Here is a 17,061-nt window from a genome sequence, read left to right on the forward strand (position 1 = left end):
TCCTGCTTAAATCCACGCCGAGGGTCGCTAACTAGCGGCTTCGTTGCTTCCATTTCCTGTTTGCCCAAATACGTAAGGAACTAGGGGCTTGTTTTTTTCACTAATGATACACGTCATTAGTTTGGGGGGAATTTTATCAGGTCTGAGTGACCTCATTTTGAGTGCAAAACAACACTCAATAATGAATTTAAATGTTTATGTCTTGCATTTAATGTTTTCTAAAAATCAAAATCGGTAGACCGTTCTACGATAATAAAAAAAACTTTGCTTAGTATTACTGATACTTAGAATATCAGATGTAGTTAAAAGTAAAGATTCAATTAGCACATCTTGTTTCGTTTAGTAAAGTAAAGATTCACGAGCGCTATTAAGTCTAACCAATGGCTGTAACTTTTCCTAAAAACTTTTAATAAATACCAAACAAGATAATAACGATGTATTTCTTCACGTTATTCAATCTAACAATTAGTCTACATTTTCATTAAATTATTTTGTTAGTAACGATCTTTAACTAATTTTATTGGACGGAAACGGTAGATCCTATTCATTGAGTAATATAGCCAGTGCAGTTAAACCCATACGAACAGATTTAGATATTCAACCATCTAAATGATGCTACAGCTAACGTCAACTGAAATTAACTGTCACCAGCTATAGAAAAACAAATGTATCTTCTATAGAAGTTACATGCTACTAGCTATAGAAACTCTAGAGCTAAAGACACAATAGGCTACCAGCTATGAAAACTCTAGGCTACTAGCTATAGACTTCCAGCTATAGAAACTAGGTTACCAGCTATAAAAACTCTAGGCTACTAGCTATAGTAACTAGGCTACCAGCTATAGAAACTATAGGCTACCAGCTATAGAATCCACCTGCTATCACCCCCCCCCCCCCAATAACACTCGTCGTGAGTACTTGGTCACCAGCAGTCATGCGTGACAGCTTCAGGTCAACGACCGCTAGTGACCACACGACCACCGGGGACAACGTCTTCAAACCACCCGACCGTTGACGTGTTGCTATAACTCCACACCTCACCAAACCCGCTATTGATTTCCCTGGAGTGAATGCATTGACACCCCCCCCCCCCTTTCCACCCACCCACCTCTTCTAGCGCTTTAAAAAAAAAAAAAAAAAAAAAAAAAAAAAAAAACAACTACTAACTCAATTCTACTTAACTTTCAAGAATATTCAAAAAGTTTAAATTTTATAGTGTTATTTCGTGTTTCATCAAAACTCAATCACTTTTTTTTTAATCTCGCACGAGTACAATAGAGGTTGCGATGGAGTGCGAAAATATTAAAAGCGCATAAAGATGGAAAACGATCGCTGGTTTCGATTGATCCGTGTTTACGTGCTAAAAGAATCGATTTTAAAAGGCTATCAAAGGGTATCGATTAGAGTTTAGGCAACTCTACAGAAGAAAATCATTATTTTGATGGTAAATTATGTTATTTTATTTTTATTTTAATGTTTCATATTCTAGAGGTTGTATTTAAAGGCTTTTATTATTCAAAGGACCAACAAAACATAATAAAATGTTACATGTTGTTTAAAATTTCTGTTAATATCTTGTATAATAATTCTTCTTACACAAGTAATGAAATGGAATTTACTTTAATTTTCTCATATATATATATATATATATATATATATATATATATATATATATATATATACATATATATATATATATATATATTGTATTGCCTAGCTGTATCAATAATTGTACGTCTTACTAGTTAGCAACCTACCCGATAAACACAATCTTGTGTACACTACCACACACCCTGGTAACAAATGTGACACACATAAACTTTTACTTACTACCACACCCCAAATTGACAAACACCAACCTCTCTATACTACCACAAGTGACATACACCAACCTATCTACACTTGACAAACACTACCCACTCTACACTAAAGTGACAAACACTACCCTCTCTACACTACCACAAAGTGACATATACACCAACCTCTCCACACTACCATAAAGTGACATATACACCAACCTCTCTACACTACCATAAAGTGACATATACACCAACCTCTCTACACTACCATAAAGTGACAAACACAATCCTCTCTACACTAAAATGACATACACCAACCTATTTACACTTGACATACACCAACCTCTCTACACTATCATAAAGTGACAAACACTACCCTCTCTACACTACCATAAAGTGACATATACACCAACCTCTCTACACTACCATAAAGTGACAAACACAATCCTCTCTACACTAAAGTGACATACACCAACCTATTTACACTTGACATACACCAACCTATTTACTCTTGACATACACCAACCTCTCTACACAACCACAAATTGACATACACCAACCTCTCTACACTACCATAAAGTGACAAACTACCACAACCCCCAAGTGACCCCCCTCAGATTGCGTACGGCTGCAGCCATTAACCGAGTTGGCCAAAGGTCATCCAGGCGACAAGCAGCGCCACCTAGCAGAAACAAGGCCGAGAATCTAAGCAGTGGTCTAGCCCCCATGGGACATGACCAGTGCTGCATTTGGTTGATGGGCGGGGAGAGGAGGGAGGGGGAAGAGAAGGGGGAGTAGCCGGCTGAATGGTTGTCTGATTTTATGACAAATTTGATAGAGAAACAACCACCTCGGTGGTTGTGTGATGTGATCACATGTGTTTTGAAGGAAGAACCACTTCTGTAGTTTCATTATAGTGAAGCGTTTATTTACGATTTAACATAATATTTTAATTTTAATTTTGATAAGCTTAGTAAATAAAGTATATTACAGTCTTGCATTACGTGTATAAGATATATATTGTTCGATTAAGTGTTGAGATGGTTTATAATTGTGATGGGACATTGTGGTCGAATGGAAGAGCTTGCTACTGCTAACTCGAAGCTCTTGTGTTCGAATCCCACGTTTGAGTCTATAATATGTCCGCGAGTCCACCCATCTCTGGGTACCTAACTCACGTTAGGAAAACTAAAGGCGGCTGGGCATAGTGCTGACCACACTATCTCTTCATATGCCGAGGTCACAGAAACAAGTGTACTCTACTTCACTTGCCCCATAGACCGTCAGGATTGTAAGGGGAAACTACCCATCTCTGGGAGGTTCTTGACTCTCGTCATGGATACCATGGTGTCTGGTCAGAGTGTTGACCACACTATCTCCCTATATGCAAGGGTCATTGAACTCGATCCTCATCTTGGACACTATTGGGAAACGATGATGATGATTATTCTGCTCATAATAATGTTCATAGCTTTACAAATTTACACAATGAACATTTATTTTTAATAATGATCCATTATAAAGAAGTAAAGATTTTTTACTCAACAACTGTAGTAGTGCCTATTCATGTATGATTTGAGCGCCATGTTGGTTATGAAGACAACAAGATTCTGAATTTGAGAAAAAGTAAGGAGTACTCCTGCTGCATATACATTCAGTATAACAAGCATGTTGGTTTCAACACAATTTTGCATCTTTAAAGTGTACACATATTTTGAAGAATGTGACATCATAGCCTTAGACAAAATGAGACAGAAAGAGAAGTGCGCACATCGTATTTTACATGTTAGGTTTATTGTGTTAGAATTGCTGTATATGTTGCAAAGTGTGAGTATAATGTAAAATGCGCTTATTCTACATCACTAGATGTCCCTTTAATCTCGCTAGACCAATTGTCTTTATGCGTGGTTTTGCATGCTGGAATTAGGTTCTACGTCAATTAAACGTACCATAAACATACATTCAGTGGCGTAGCGAGGTCGGGTGTCACCCGGTGCGGCACTTAATGGTGTCACCCCTCAGAGGCGTAGATAAACTTTTAATTTTCGATTTGCACCCCTCCCCCGTCAAATTTTCGATTAGTACTCCCCCTCAAACTTCGATTTAACTTTGATTTGCACCCCCCCCCCCCTCTCAAACTTCGATTTGCACCCCCTCGCCTCAAATTGTTCTCTATATATCTTGCTATTTTTTGCCTTGGTGTCAACCCCCCCCCCTAAAAGGTGTCACCCGGTGCGGTCCGCACCCCCTCCCCCCGCCCTTCCCCGCCTCTGCATACATTATATGTAGGGTATTGTATTGATTTTTAATGGAAGGGAGTTAACTCTCTGCACAAGCAATATATGTACCTCCCTTGTTGGTGATGTCAAGTCTCACACCATTAAACAACACAACACCATCAGATATCAACAATTCTGTTTGATCAGAAGTTGCATTTCACATCACATTTTACTTGTTACAATTTAGACAAAAAACTTTATGCTTCAGTGTTCTGGTCAGTAAAACAATAATAATGATAATAAATAATAGATCAAAATTTAAAATGACTGTTTGAAGATTTGTGTAATTACTGCTCGTCGTTTTCCTTATAGTTTAGAGTTCGATAAATTGTGTGATAGTGTATGCATGGGTGAACAGGAGTAGGTGTGGTGAGACGAGGTGATGTTGCGTGTTTTGTTTGTTGTTTGATAAGATGTGATATAGATGTGGGAGGGGAGAGAGCGGAGATGAGGAAAGGGGGAGGTTTCCAATTTTTACCCGGGGACAAACTTTCGATTGCACCCCCCCCCACCCCTCAAACTTTCGATTTGCACCCTCCCCCTCAAACTTTCGATTTGCACCACCCCTCTCAAACTTTCGATTTGCACCCCCCTCATACTTTATATATATATATATATACCGAGGGGTCTATGGGGGGTTATGACCCCCCTTAACCACCCCCTGCCTACGCCACTGAAAGGAAGAGAGTGGGAGGGACAGGGAAGGGAGCAGAGAGTGGGGCGTGAGAGGATTAAAGTAGAAGAGAGGGGATAAGTTTTGGAGAGAGGGATTGGGGACAGAGAAATGTTGAGGGAGGTAGGAAGAGAGGATGGAGGGAGTGAGTGGGGTATGAGAGCGTTGAGGTGAAAGAGAGGATGAGGCTTTGAGAAGAGGGAGTGAATGAGGCAGAGAAAGGATAAAGGATAAAAAGAGGGAGAGTGGAGGACGGAGAGATTAAGAGGTGGGAGAGAGGGAGATAGGGAGAGAGAGAGAAAAATATGGTGGAGCAGAAAGATATTAGAAATTTTGAGCGTATCTCTTTTGAAAAAAAAATTCAGTTGTGGTTCAAAATCTATGTTGGTGCTTTTAAATGTTGACACGCCTCTACAGCCGTTGTTAAACGATTACTACCATACACTTGACCGCACCAGTTTATTGTGGTGGTATTAACTTTTAAATTAATCAAAGCTCACTAGGGAGACACAACAGTTAACCAGACCATCATATATGGAGGTTACTCGTCTTCACGGCCATCGCATGTCAAAGTAGATTAGTAAATGTGTGAATTACACTCTATACAGTGTTCTGACTTTTGGATTTACAGTTTTTCATAAACAGTTATATTTACGACAAATGAAAATGTTTTTGATATTTAAATGGAAGAAATTATATATATATATATATATATATATATATATATATATATATATATATATATATATATATATATATATATATATATATATATATATATATATATATATATATATATATATATATATATATATATATATATATAACTGTGCAAGAATGTCTTAATGAAATATTCGTTAACTGCGAGTGATCATGTCTAATACCCAAGGCTTAAATTACATTTTCAAATCTTATTGCAGGACGGAAGAAGCTTCGTTACCTTTCTCTTTTTAATCCATTTCCAACACCGGAAGCATTTCTCAGCCCAAATGTACAGGCTCTTAGCCCTGACTCGCATGCTGAATTACAAATTACGTCCCCCTGTTTCAAGCCTCTCTCTAATCAAGTTCCATAAACCTTCTGCAAAGATAAGTTGTGTCCCAAGTTATCACTCAACGCCACGGCAACCCGTCCGTGATTTTCAAATCGATCCACGGTCAAGATTGTTGACCGTCCCCCGTACACGTTGACACATCCAGTTAGATCCGCTCCGGGGGGCCTGATTGAGTTTGTCTTTGAATTAGAATTTTCTGGACCTTGGCCGGGGGTGTCCAGAGTGGGATCCTTGGTACCGTGCCGGGACTGATCTGTCTGGCAACAAATGCGGTATGATGGGGGGGGGGGGGGGGACGGAGTTGACACGGTGGGGGGATTAGTGTCCGAGTTGGACCATATTGACCATCCGATATCTCCGTCCAGTCTCCTGCCTGTGGTCATCTGGGTTAAGTCTGGCATTGAACTCTTCATCTTAGAGTATATTCACGTATGGGTTTTTATTGTATTATCCGCGAACATACTGTTCTTTAATAGTCTATTTATTGTTTGAAGAATAATGAACACGATGATGTATTGACTCTGGGATCTATCAATGCTACAAAGTGTTAAGTAGATCTAGCTTTAACTTTTTAAGTCAGAGAAGGAAACAAATGTTATTAGCATTTTTCAAAACTATTTAAAAATGTATATCGACATATTGTTAAGCATGAAGTTTAAATCAATAATGACAATATTTCAAGACTGACCTACAATAACAATTGTAACTATCATGTTTTAACTTTTGATATACACGCTAGCATTCATAATCATAAAAGGAAAACATCCCAATGGTAGTCTGACACACACACAAATTACACAAAAGACAACGCATTTTCGCAAACGATCACGCCAAAAACAAAACACTATCTTCAGACTTAGAACAGGCCACAACAGATTGAAGCAAGACATGTATAAAAACTAAAAGTTGTCGAAACTTGCCCTTGTGACATGGCCCAACTTACCCTTGTGAAATGGGTCAACTTGCCCTTGTGAAATGGTCCAACTTGCCCTAGTGACATGGCCCAGCTTGCTCTTGTGACATGGCCCAACTTGCCCTTCTGAAATGGCCCAACTACCCTTGTGAAATGGGCCAACTTGCCCTTCTGGCATGGCCCAACTACCCTAGTGACATGGCCCAACTTGCCCTAGTGACATGGCCCAACTTGCCCTAGTGACATGGCCCATCTTGCTCTTGTGACATGGCCCAACTTGCCCTAGTGACATGGCCCAACTTGCCCTAGTGACATGGCCCATCTTGCTCTTGTGACATGGCCCAACTTGCCCTAGTGACATGGCCCAACTTGCCTTTGTGACATGGCCCAACTTGCCCTAGTGACATGGCCCAACTTGCCCTAGTGACATGGCCCAGCTTGCCCTAGTGACATGGCCCAACTTGCCCTAGTGACATGGCCCATCTTGCTCTTGTGACATGGCCCAACTTGCCCTAGTGACATGGCCCAACTTGCCCTTGTGACATGGCCCAACTTTGTGACATGGCCCAACTTGCCCTAGTGACATGGCCCAACTTGCCCTAGTGACATGGCCCAACTTGCCCTAGTGACATGGCCCAACTTGCTCTTGTAACATGGCCCAACTTGCTCTTGTGACATGGCCCAACTTGCCCTTGTAACATGGCTTAACTTGCCCTTGTAACATGGCCCAACTTGCCCTAGTGACATGGCCCATCTTGCTCTTGTGACATGGCCCAACTTGCCCTAGTGACATGGCCCAACTTTGTGACATGGCCCAACTTGCCCTAGTGACATGGCCCAACTTGCCCTAGTGACATGGCCCAACTTGCCCTAGTGACATGGCCCAACTTGCTCTTGTAACATGGCCCAACTTGCTCTTGTGACATGGCCCAACTTGCCCTTGTAACATGGCTTAACTTGCCCTTGTGACATGGCCCAACTTTGTGACATGGCCCAATTTGCCCTTGTGACATGGCCCAACTTGCCCTTGTGACATGGCCCAACTTGCCCTTGTAACATGGCCCAACTTGCTCTAGTGACATGGCCCAACTTGCCCTTGTGACATGGCCCAACTTGCCCTTGTAACATGGCTTAACTTGCCCTTGTAACATGGCTCAACTTGCCCTAGTGACATGGCCCAACTTGCCCTTGTAACATGGCTTAACTTGCCCTTGTGACAATGCCCCCCGAGTGGGCAGAGCACATCCTACCGGACTGCTGCTTAATAAACAAAGTGACTGAAAATTTAAACTGCTCCAAATTGCTGTTTCTTTATGTTTTAAAATGTATCAAGTTAGAGCAGCTATAATTAAATCTCCAAAAACCAAATAGGAAGTATTTTTATCAGGATGACGGTTTAGCACATTATTGCGAAATGCAATTCGATTAGGTTTCAAACATAATTTATAACATTAATTTTAATTTTTCTATAAAAAAAAAAAGGCGAAGTGTGAAAGTTTGATAAATTCTTTTTAAAATTATTTTAAGTGATAGCACAATTTAGAAGAACCAAATGCTTTAATTTTGTAACCCCTAATTATCCCGTTTCAATTAGCAATCTTCATGAATCTTTTAGGGTCATTTTCTTTTGTTGTCATTTGTGTAGCTATGTGACTAAACAAGTAGCACTGTCTATAACTAGACACATGAAAAATATACCCATAACAAATTGACTCAAAAGTTGCAGTCACATATTCTCAAATTTGGTTGCAAAACGAGAAAGTAAACAGAGAAAAGATAACTCTAAAAAGTGATTATCTTCTATTTCATCAACTTTTCTCATATTTGCTCGAGACACATGGGGCAGAAGAAGTAGAGTTCACATGTTTGAATTACCTCGGCATGGAATGGGATAGTATTTAACTTCAGCGCTCTACAGGTAAGCTAAGAAGTCAGATCTACCATTCAGCAAAATCTAGAGGCAGCTAAGTGGTTCTATGACAAATGATCTCAGGATGAATGATCTAAGACAAAATATCGAGACAAAATTTTTACGGACAAATGATCTCAGGACAAATGATCTCAGGACAAATGATCTCAGGATAAATGATCTCAGACAAAATATCCCTTGAAAAAATATTTCCGGGACAAATGATCTTATGGCAGGGACAAATGATCTTATGGAAAAATGATCTCACGGACAGAAGATAACAGGACAAAATATATCAGGACCATGGACTAATTGGTTATGTTTAATGAAATAAATATCTTTTTATATTGGTTCTGTATCGTGAATTTAAAATCTAATAAATTTAGTCTATTACATGATTTCAATGCACATTCATATGGTGTTGGTTCTGTATCGTAAGTTCAATATCTAGTAAATTTACTCTATCGTGAATTCGATATTTTAAAAGTTAAACGCACTGATCACGTGACGAAGATTAGAATTTCAAACGTCAAACAGAAGAGCCGGCAATGTGATGAAGCCGGTGTACCCATCTCCAGACCACAGCACCCGACCACAGCTGCCTACCACAGCTCCCGACTTAAGCTCCCGACCACAGCTCTCGGCCACAGCTCCCGACCACAGCTCCCGACCTAAGATCCCGGCTACAGCTCCCATCCACAGCTCCCAGCCACAGCTCCCGACCACATCTCCCGACCTAAGCTCCCGACCACATCTCCCGGCCTAAGCTCCCGGCCACATCTCCCGGCCTAAGCTCCCGACCACAGCTCCCATCCACAGCTCCCATCCACAGCTCCCAGCCACAGCTCCCGACCACAGCTCCCGACCACAGCTCCCGACCACAGCTCCCGACCACAGCTCCCGACCACAGCTCCCGACCACAGCTCCCGGCCACAGCTCCCATCCACAGCTCCCATCCACAGCTCCCAGCCACAGCTCCCTACAACAGCTCCCGACCACAGCTCCCGACCACAGCTCCGGACCACAGCTCCCGACCACAGCTCCCGACCACAGCTCCCGGCCTAAGCTCCCGAACACAGCTCCAGACCACAGCTCCCTACTACAGCTCCCGAGCTGCCGGCCACAGCTCCCGACCACAGCTCCCGACCACAGCTCCGGACCACAGCTCCCGACCACAGCTCCCGACCACAGCTCCCGGCCTAAGCTCCCGAACACAGCTCCAGACCACAGCTCCCTACTACAGCTCCCGAGCTGCCGGCCACAGCTCCCGACCACAGCTCCCGACCACAGCTCCCGACCACAGCTCCCGGCCTAAGCTCCCGAACACAGCTCCAGACCACAGCTCCCTACTACAGCTCCCGAGCTGCCGGCCACAGCTCCCGACCACAGCTCCCGACCACAGCTCCCGACCACAGCTCCCGGCCACAGCTCCCGACCACAGCTCCCAAGACTGTCCCTGTCAGACAGCCGTAACACATGACCGGTCGTTCGTTACGGCGGGCAGACGAGTGACGTGATGGGAAATGAGACGGTGCTACCCACGGGCTCCGTGAGACGAGGGCATTAAAGCCAGGCCGGAGCCTTGTCGGTACGGCACGCACGTTCTCCGGGACGGTATTCTCTTAAATAAACTTGTACTCACGCCAAGCATGATGTTCACGGGGGACTCTCACACACACAAGAAAACACTCATACACACACATACACATACACACACCATGAGAAATAAATCGTTTTTAAATAACGGAAATTGCGGTAAAAAAATATTGTAACTTTTGATTTCGTTAGCTACAATTTTGGGGAGATATTTTTTCGGTACAACATCTCCCTCGCAATTTTTTTTTTTAAATAGACAAATACACATACATATAAAATATTTTAAAGACTATTTTAAAATGTTCACGAATACACAGTAACAAATATACACAAATACACAGATACAATAACAACAACAACAGCATCAACAATATTTCATACATGCGAAATAGATGTTTTTAGATGTTTTTAATTTAAAATATGGGAATTCAGTAAACAAAATGTTATAGAAATTAATAAGGTTAGTTGCCAGTTTGGGCCAGTATTCTCTTAAGAAAATAATCAGTTAACTTAGTATAAACTAGTGCAAACAACACATTTCAATAACCCACTATCCCACTGGTAAATTAAAATGTGTGATTGCTGTTAAAAACATATTGTATCATTATGTTTGATTAGCTAAGTTTGGAAAAGATATTTTAAAAAAATAAACCAACAATCAGGCCAACAACGAATTTCACGAAAACTGACTCACTTGAGAAAACAAAACAAAAATTATCAAACAATTTTTTAGATTTCGCTTTTGTTGATACGTCTGTTTATATTCCGATCTAAGTGAGATTGAGTGATTCACATTTACCTTTGGGCATTGAAACCCTCGAATATTTCAGAGCTAAGTTCTTTGCAATTAATTTTTTATTTCACTTAGCTATCTTAATTCATGTTCTATGTATAAAAATATAATAATGAAAGTTTTCATCTTATTGCATTTTATTTTCATTTTATTGAGTGATAATTACTTTTTTTTAAAAATCCATTTTGTTGTATTATTGTAGTATTGTATTGCGAACCCCTTCTCTCCAATTTTCAACATTCCGCCTCCATCTTAATGTCCCTCAACTTACAACCGCCGGCTAGAGAAATATCAATTATCAGAAATCAATTAGGCCACATTCCCACATTTGACAGCAACTGGTTCATTAAAATAATGATATAATATTATTATAACATCGCCACAATTCGTATTTTTTTTTCATTATTCCAAAATTTTCTTTTTTTTTCTCCAAATCTGGAAGCCGTAATGATTTCAGCATAAAAATAACCCAGCTTCACAGCTCCCCAGCTTCGAACCGCCCCTCACACCCCCCACCCACACATACACACACACACACACACCTCTGATTTACTCTGGTTTCTATATTGAACTTTGGAGTGAAACCCCTTAGGGAAATAAGACTGCAATTTAAACAAGATTTATACTTGTTCAACCTATCATTCTGATCTGTTTAAAACTAAACCTCTCCGATACTGTGTTTTTCTGTGAGGTGGGCCTCGAGGTCTGTAAGCCCTCTGGAATATCTCTCACCGACTTCCCCGGCTAATGCTTTGGGTGTGGAGGGAGGGTGGGGGAGGGGGGGTCAGGAGTTGGCGTGTTTTTTTTAACCGAATGTTCTAGAAGACTTCGGTTGTTTTTTTTTAAACAAAAGTATCTTCGATTTTGATGCAGTCTAGCTCACACTTGTATCATTAATATATTTGCCAGAGAGTAGTATTGTTACGGTGCAGTAGAGTTGATCTGTTTTTGTGACATCGATTTATGAAGGGATAGTGTGATCAGCACTATAACCAGCCGTCTGTAATTTCCTAAATTTAAGACAGGTATCCATCAGAGCTGAGTGGACTCAGGGGCGGGCTATTACTCTAGCCAAAGACCCCAACTCAAGATTTTCGAACTCTGCAATTCAATCACACCGTTCCGACATTGTTCAACATGGTGTCTTTTATGTGTGTCGTATAACAGTTCCCTTTCACAAACATGACAGTCGGTGGGGCAAGTGAAGTAGATTTCACCTGTTTCCTTGACATCGGCATGTGAAGGGATAGTGTGGTCAGCATTATGCCTAGCTGTCGTATACAATTATTATTTTTTAAATGGTTTAGCCTGGTTCTTTTTTAAAATGGAAATTACTTACGTGCAAATAATTATTTTACTTACATAATAATGTAATAATACTAATTACGTTATATTATAATATAATAAAATACCGGTATAATATACTGTATTATTATACTTTAAATATAATGCAATATTACCATTACCATTTAGTGGAGTATCACATGTACAGTCAACGCACTTCCCAGAGGTTAAATACAATTAAGTTTAAAAAATTTGATGCTCTCTTCTAAGCATGAGCGTTTTACTAGGTTTGATTTCAGTAAAAAAAAATACATTTTCTACGAAAAATAAACATTAAATTATGTAAAGACTTTTCATTGCAAACGATATATAGAATTATTACTTAACTAGACCCTGCATATTTTTATTAATGAAGGCCTACGGGTCAGGTGAAGTAAATTGAAAATGTTTCAGCTACATCGGCGTATGAAGGGATTGTGTGTCGGCAACAATATGCCGAGTCGTATTTACTTTCCCTAACTTTGGTTCAGGTACCCATCAGAGCTGGGTGGACTCAGAGAAGTCGAATAAACCCAAACCCGGGATCCTAGACTGTCGTATTAGGGGTGTAAGCTCTACCACACAACCACACTGTCACCACATGAATTTTCTTGTATAATTATTTAAAATCTTGCAATTTGAAATACAAATCTTTGTCTCTAAACAACAAGTGTCTAGACTACTATCGTCATAATCTTAATGTCAACAGTATATAATGGTTGAACCATAATGTCATCTAAATGTCAGCTAATTAATGGGTAAGTCAAAATGTCAGACATTGATGCACAATAGTTATAAACAACGAGACAGTATCACAACCTCGTTGTTATTATTTTAATTGTCATTTTTTAATAGCAAGGATATAAAATTCGTTTATGTTAAAATGCTTGTAAGTAAAGTTAACTTAAGTAAAGTTCCCTTTCAAACCTGAAGTAGAGTTCACTTGTTTCTGTGACCTCGGCATATGATATGCTTGTACTATCATTAAAATAGGAAATGAGATTTTAAACTACGACTTAGAAATAATAAAAAATTTTAATTACTATTTTTGTTTTAATACAACATTCCATTGACATTATTGCATAACCAGCAGATATATTTCATAACATTACGGGTTTTAATTTTTTTTAAATTCTTTTTCTTGCACGTAATGTACTTTTTTTCTCTTTTTATAAATGATAGTCATGTTTCATTCTACAATTGTTATTGCTATCTATTTAAAAATAATGAACTATTAATAACTAATTATCTTTTACTCCTTTTCCCAGCAAGAAATTTAAAATATTCGTAAAAAAAAAATACAGTGCTTCACAATTTTTAAGCTAATCCAGGTTTTCAAAATAGTTGTTTGAAATACAATACCATATTTTAATTTAAAATTCCGAAAATATCACGTGTGAAAACCGTAAACTTTAGTTTATCTATTGCGAAATACCAAGTGTTTGTTTACAGAGATAAGATTGACATTTGCAGCGAAATTCTTTTTAAATAATTAACCATGTTAATGACAAAAAGCATAGATTTCAAATTGTTTTTTCTAATGGCTTATGCAGGGGTTATAAGACTAGTGTCGTATTTAACTAGGCGAACTTTAATGTTCATTTGCTCCGTGTCATAGGCAGAAACTTATCGAAGGGGATGCTTAAAAGACGTTCACATACACAGAAATATATATATATATATATATATATATATATATATATATATATATATATATATATATATATATATATATATATATATGTATATATATGTATATATAAATATATATATATATATATATATATATATATATATATGTATGTATATATATGCATATATATATATATATATATATATATATATATATATATATATATATATATATATATATATATATATATATATATATATATATATATATATATATATATATATATATGCATATAAATAATAACTATCCAAAGAACATGACAAATTTATTTTAATTACATTAAAATTTGTGAAATTTTAAAAAGGCGACACAGCCGTACCATCACCAATACCTATAAACTAACACCCCCCCCCCCCCCCATCAACAGAGCCCCACATATAACCTCCACCCCTCAACTCTACTGGTCATATTGTATGTTTATAAATTTCCTTTTACGGCGACTCCTTAAAATCTAGACCATACGGGTTTTGTATTTCACGCAACTAAAAGTGTCTAGACATCGAACATAGTCAAAAGGAAATAAAATACAAAATTGGGATTTCACTCAAAAAGCAATCTTACGAAACTAAAAATATATTCTACTTTATGACTAGCACTTGAAACCCAATTTTTAGCACCACTTCGATTCTTCGCCTAAAAAAAAATCAAGAAAAAAAAGCAACGGAGAATAGTTTTTCAAGGAAATGGTTTTCCGCTAAACTAACTTGTAGTCTAAATTCCACTTTCTTGAAGTTGTGCGATTTGTATCGGCTTAGCGTTTAACGTTTTTAAACAGCAGTGAATGGTAGTTAGGAGCGGTTTTCAATTTTCGATGTTAGCCTAGGATTTGATCGAATCAGCAGGGGCGTTAATGACAGTGTGTGTGAGGGGGGAAGAGGGGGGGGGGTTCCCGTCAAGTGGGAGGCGGGGCGCCTGATGGATTCTCTTTGAATGACTACTTGTGGGTCTCTAATACCGTATTCCTAGGGTTAAAGTGCTAGGATTGACCGACGGTTATTCCGTCTGAGACCCGAAATAAACACGCCGCTGACTTATGTACGGTCTGAAGACCGCGCGTTCCCCGCCTCGGTGGGTTGTGAGTGATGACGGTGACACGTGACAGAATTGGGCCCATTCGATTGGCTGGCTGGTAAATCTATTGAATTGATTGTTTATGTGGGTGATTTTTTTTTATCCTTGTGCGTGACGTCAGTTTACTTTGGGAGGAATTTGGTGTTTGTTTAGACTTTCTTGGCGTTATAAACCTCACCAACAGACGTAAACAAAGTTAAGAATAACCCCTATACTTTCTTGTAAGTAAAGTAAAGTTCCCTTTCAAACCTGAGAGTCCATGGAGCAAGTGAAGTAGAGTTCACCTGTTTCTGTGACATCGGCATATAAATGGATAGTGTGGTCAGCACTATGCACAGCTTTACTTCCCTTAATTGAGTTAGGTACCTATTAGAGCTGGGTGGACTCAATGATGGTCTACTGACATGAAGCCGGATTTAAACTCGAGACTTTCGGGTTAGCAGTCCAGCTCTCTAACGCTAGACCACTCCGTCCAACATACATTGTAATAGTTTTTTTTTTTTAAATTGTGAATTTGTTCTTAATTTTAACATACACCTAGACTTAGACCTCGACCGTTATCTATCCGTAGTTTGAACCTATTGCAAATTAAACCTATTTCACACTGCATAGGAAATTACAAAGTCGAGTTTGTATTAGGGTTTTAACTTGCAGTTTTAGGCAGAGTTTCTTCCAGGCATCTCTTCTCGAAGAAAGTCTACCGCGCCCCCACCCCCCCCCCCCACCCCTCCACCCCGAACGAAATGGAATTTATATAGAAAATATATACTTTTGAACAGTGTCCTCCCCCCGAAAATTTTAGTCCACCTCCCGAAAATTTAAAGTACCCCACCCTTCCCTTTCCCCCCCCCCCCCCCACCCCCCGGAGAAAAAAATCTGAAAACCTGAAAGAAACACTGGTTGTAGGTAGGACTTAAACCCTAGCTAAATTAAACACGTGAGTCTCGTTTCTGCCCCCCCCCCCTCCCTGTCACACACACCCATTATGGTCCAACACCAACCGCTCCTGGACTAAATTAATCAGTGGATCGTTAATTAGACACCTGGCCGCGGACTAAAGAGAGGAAAAGCAATTAATTCTTGAGGTTTAACAGGTGTTGTAAGGACTATACGTCACAGAGCAGCAATCTCAGTGCAACACGAAATAGGCACACCTGTATGTATAAAACAAAATTTCACCTAGATTCTAATTTTAGCATTAAATTATTAGTTATATATACATATGAAATATATGTGTATATAACTAATTTAAACGCTAATCATCTAATCATGTTCCTAGCTTGTATTAACCTAAGCTGAAACTTAAACAACCCAACATCAAATTATAAGCATATTATTATAAATACTAACAACCCGACCAAAAAGCTAAATGCACATATCGTACATAGGTAGTAACAACCGTTCCCATTGTAATGTTTGACAAAGAAGCATATTCATCATCTTCTCCCGTTCGTGCCCAAAACACAAGTAGAGTTCCCCTATTTAATTGACCACAGGGGACAGTGTGGTCAGTACGATTCAGGTACCCATCAGAGCTGGGTGGACACAAGGCAGTACGACATCTTGAGATCCGAGTCCTCAGCTCTACCATCCGACCCCTGCCATCCATTTATAAACATATTAAGTATTACCAAACCATAAAATTAACAACAGTACAATTTTACTATAACACTTCACGGAGTATTTGTTCCACATTTAGGCGTCAACAGGATGTATCTATTTTAACAACAAGCGTTAGTCTAAAATTAGCCTTAGTTAAAATTGCTTATTTCGGCGGACTAATCTCCCACGACACGTTCTCGCGAGTTGAAATCTCCGAGGGGGAATAAAAGTCATTAAAGATTACTTAAAATACCCGTTCCTGTCAATGTAAGATTCTCTAATTCATCGGAGAACCGTAAGACACGAAAATGAGGCGATAAAAACGGAAATCTCCGGAGAAAGTCCCGAAGAAAAGT

Source organism: Physella acuta, unplaced genomic scaffold (genome assembly GCF_028476545.2).
Source record: "Physella acuta isolate Inbredline_101_S28 unplaced genomic scaffold, ASM2847654v3 ptg000145l, whole genome shotgun sequence".
Taxonomy (NCBI): domain Eukaryota; kingdom Metazoa; phylum Mollusca; class Gastropoda; family Physidae; genus Physella; species Physella acuta.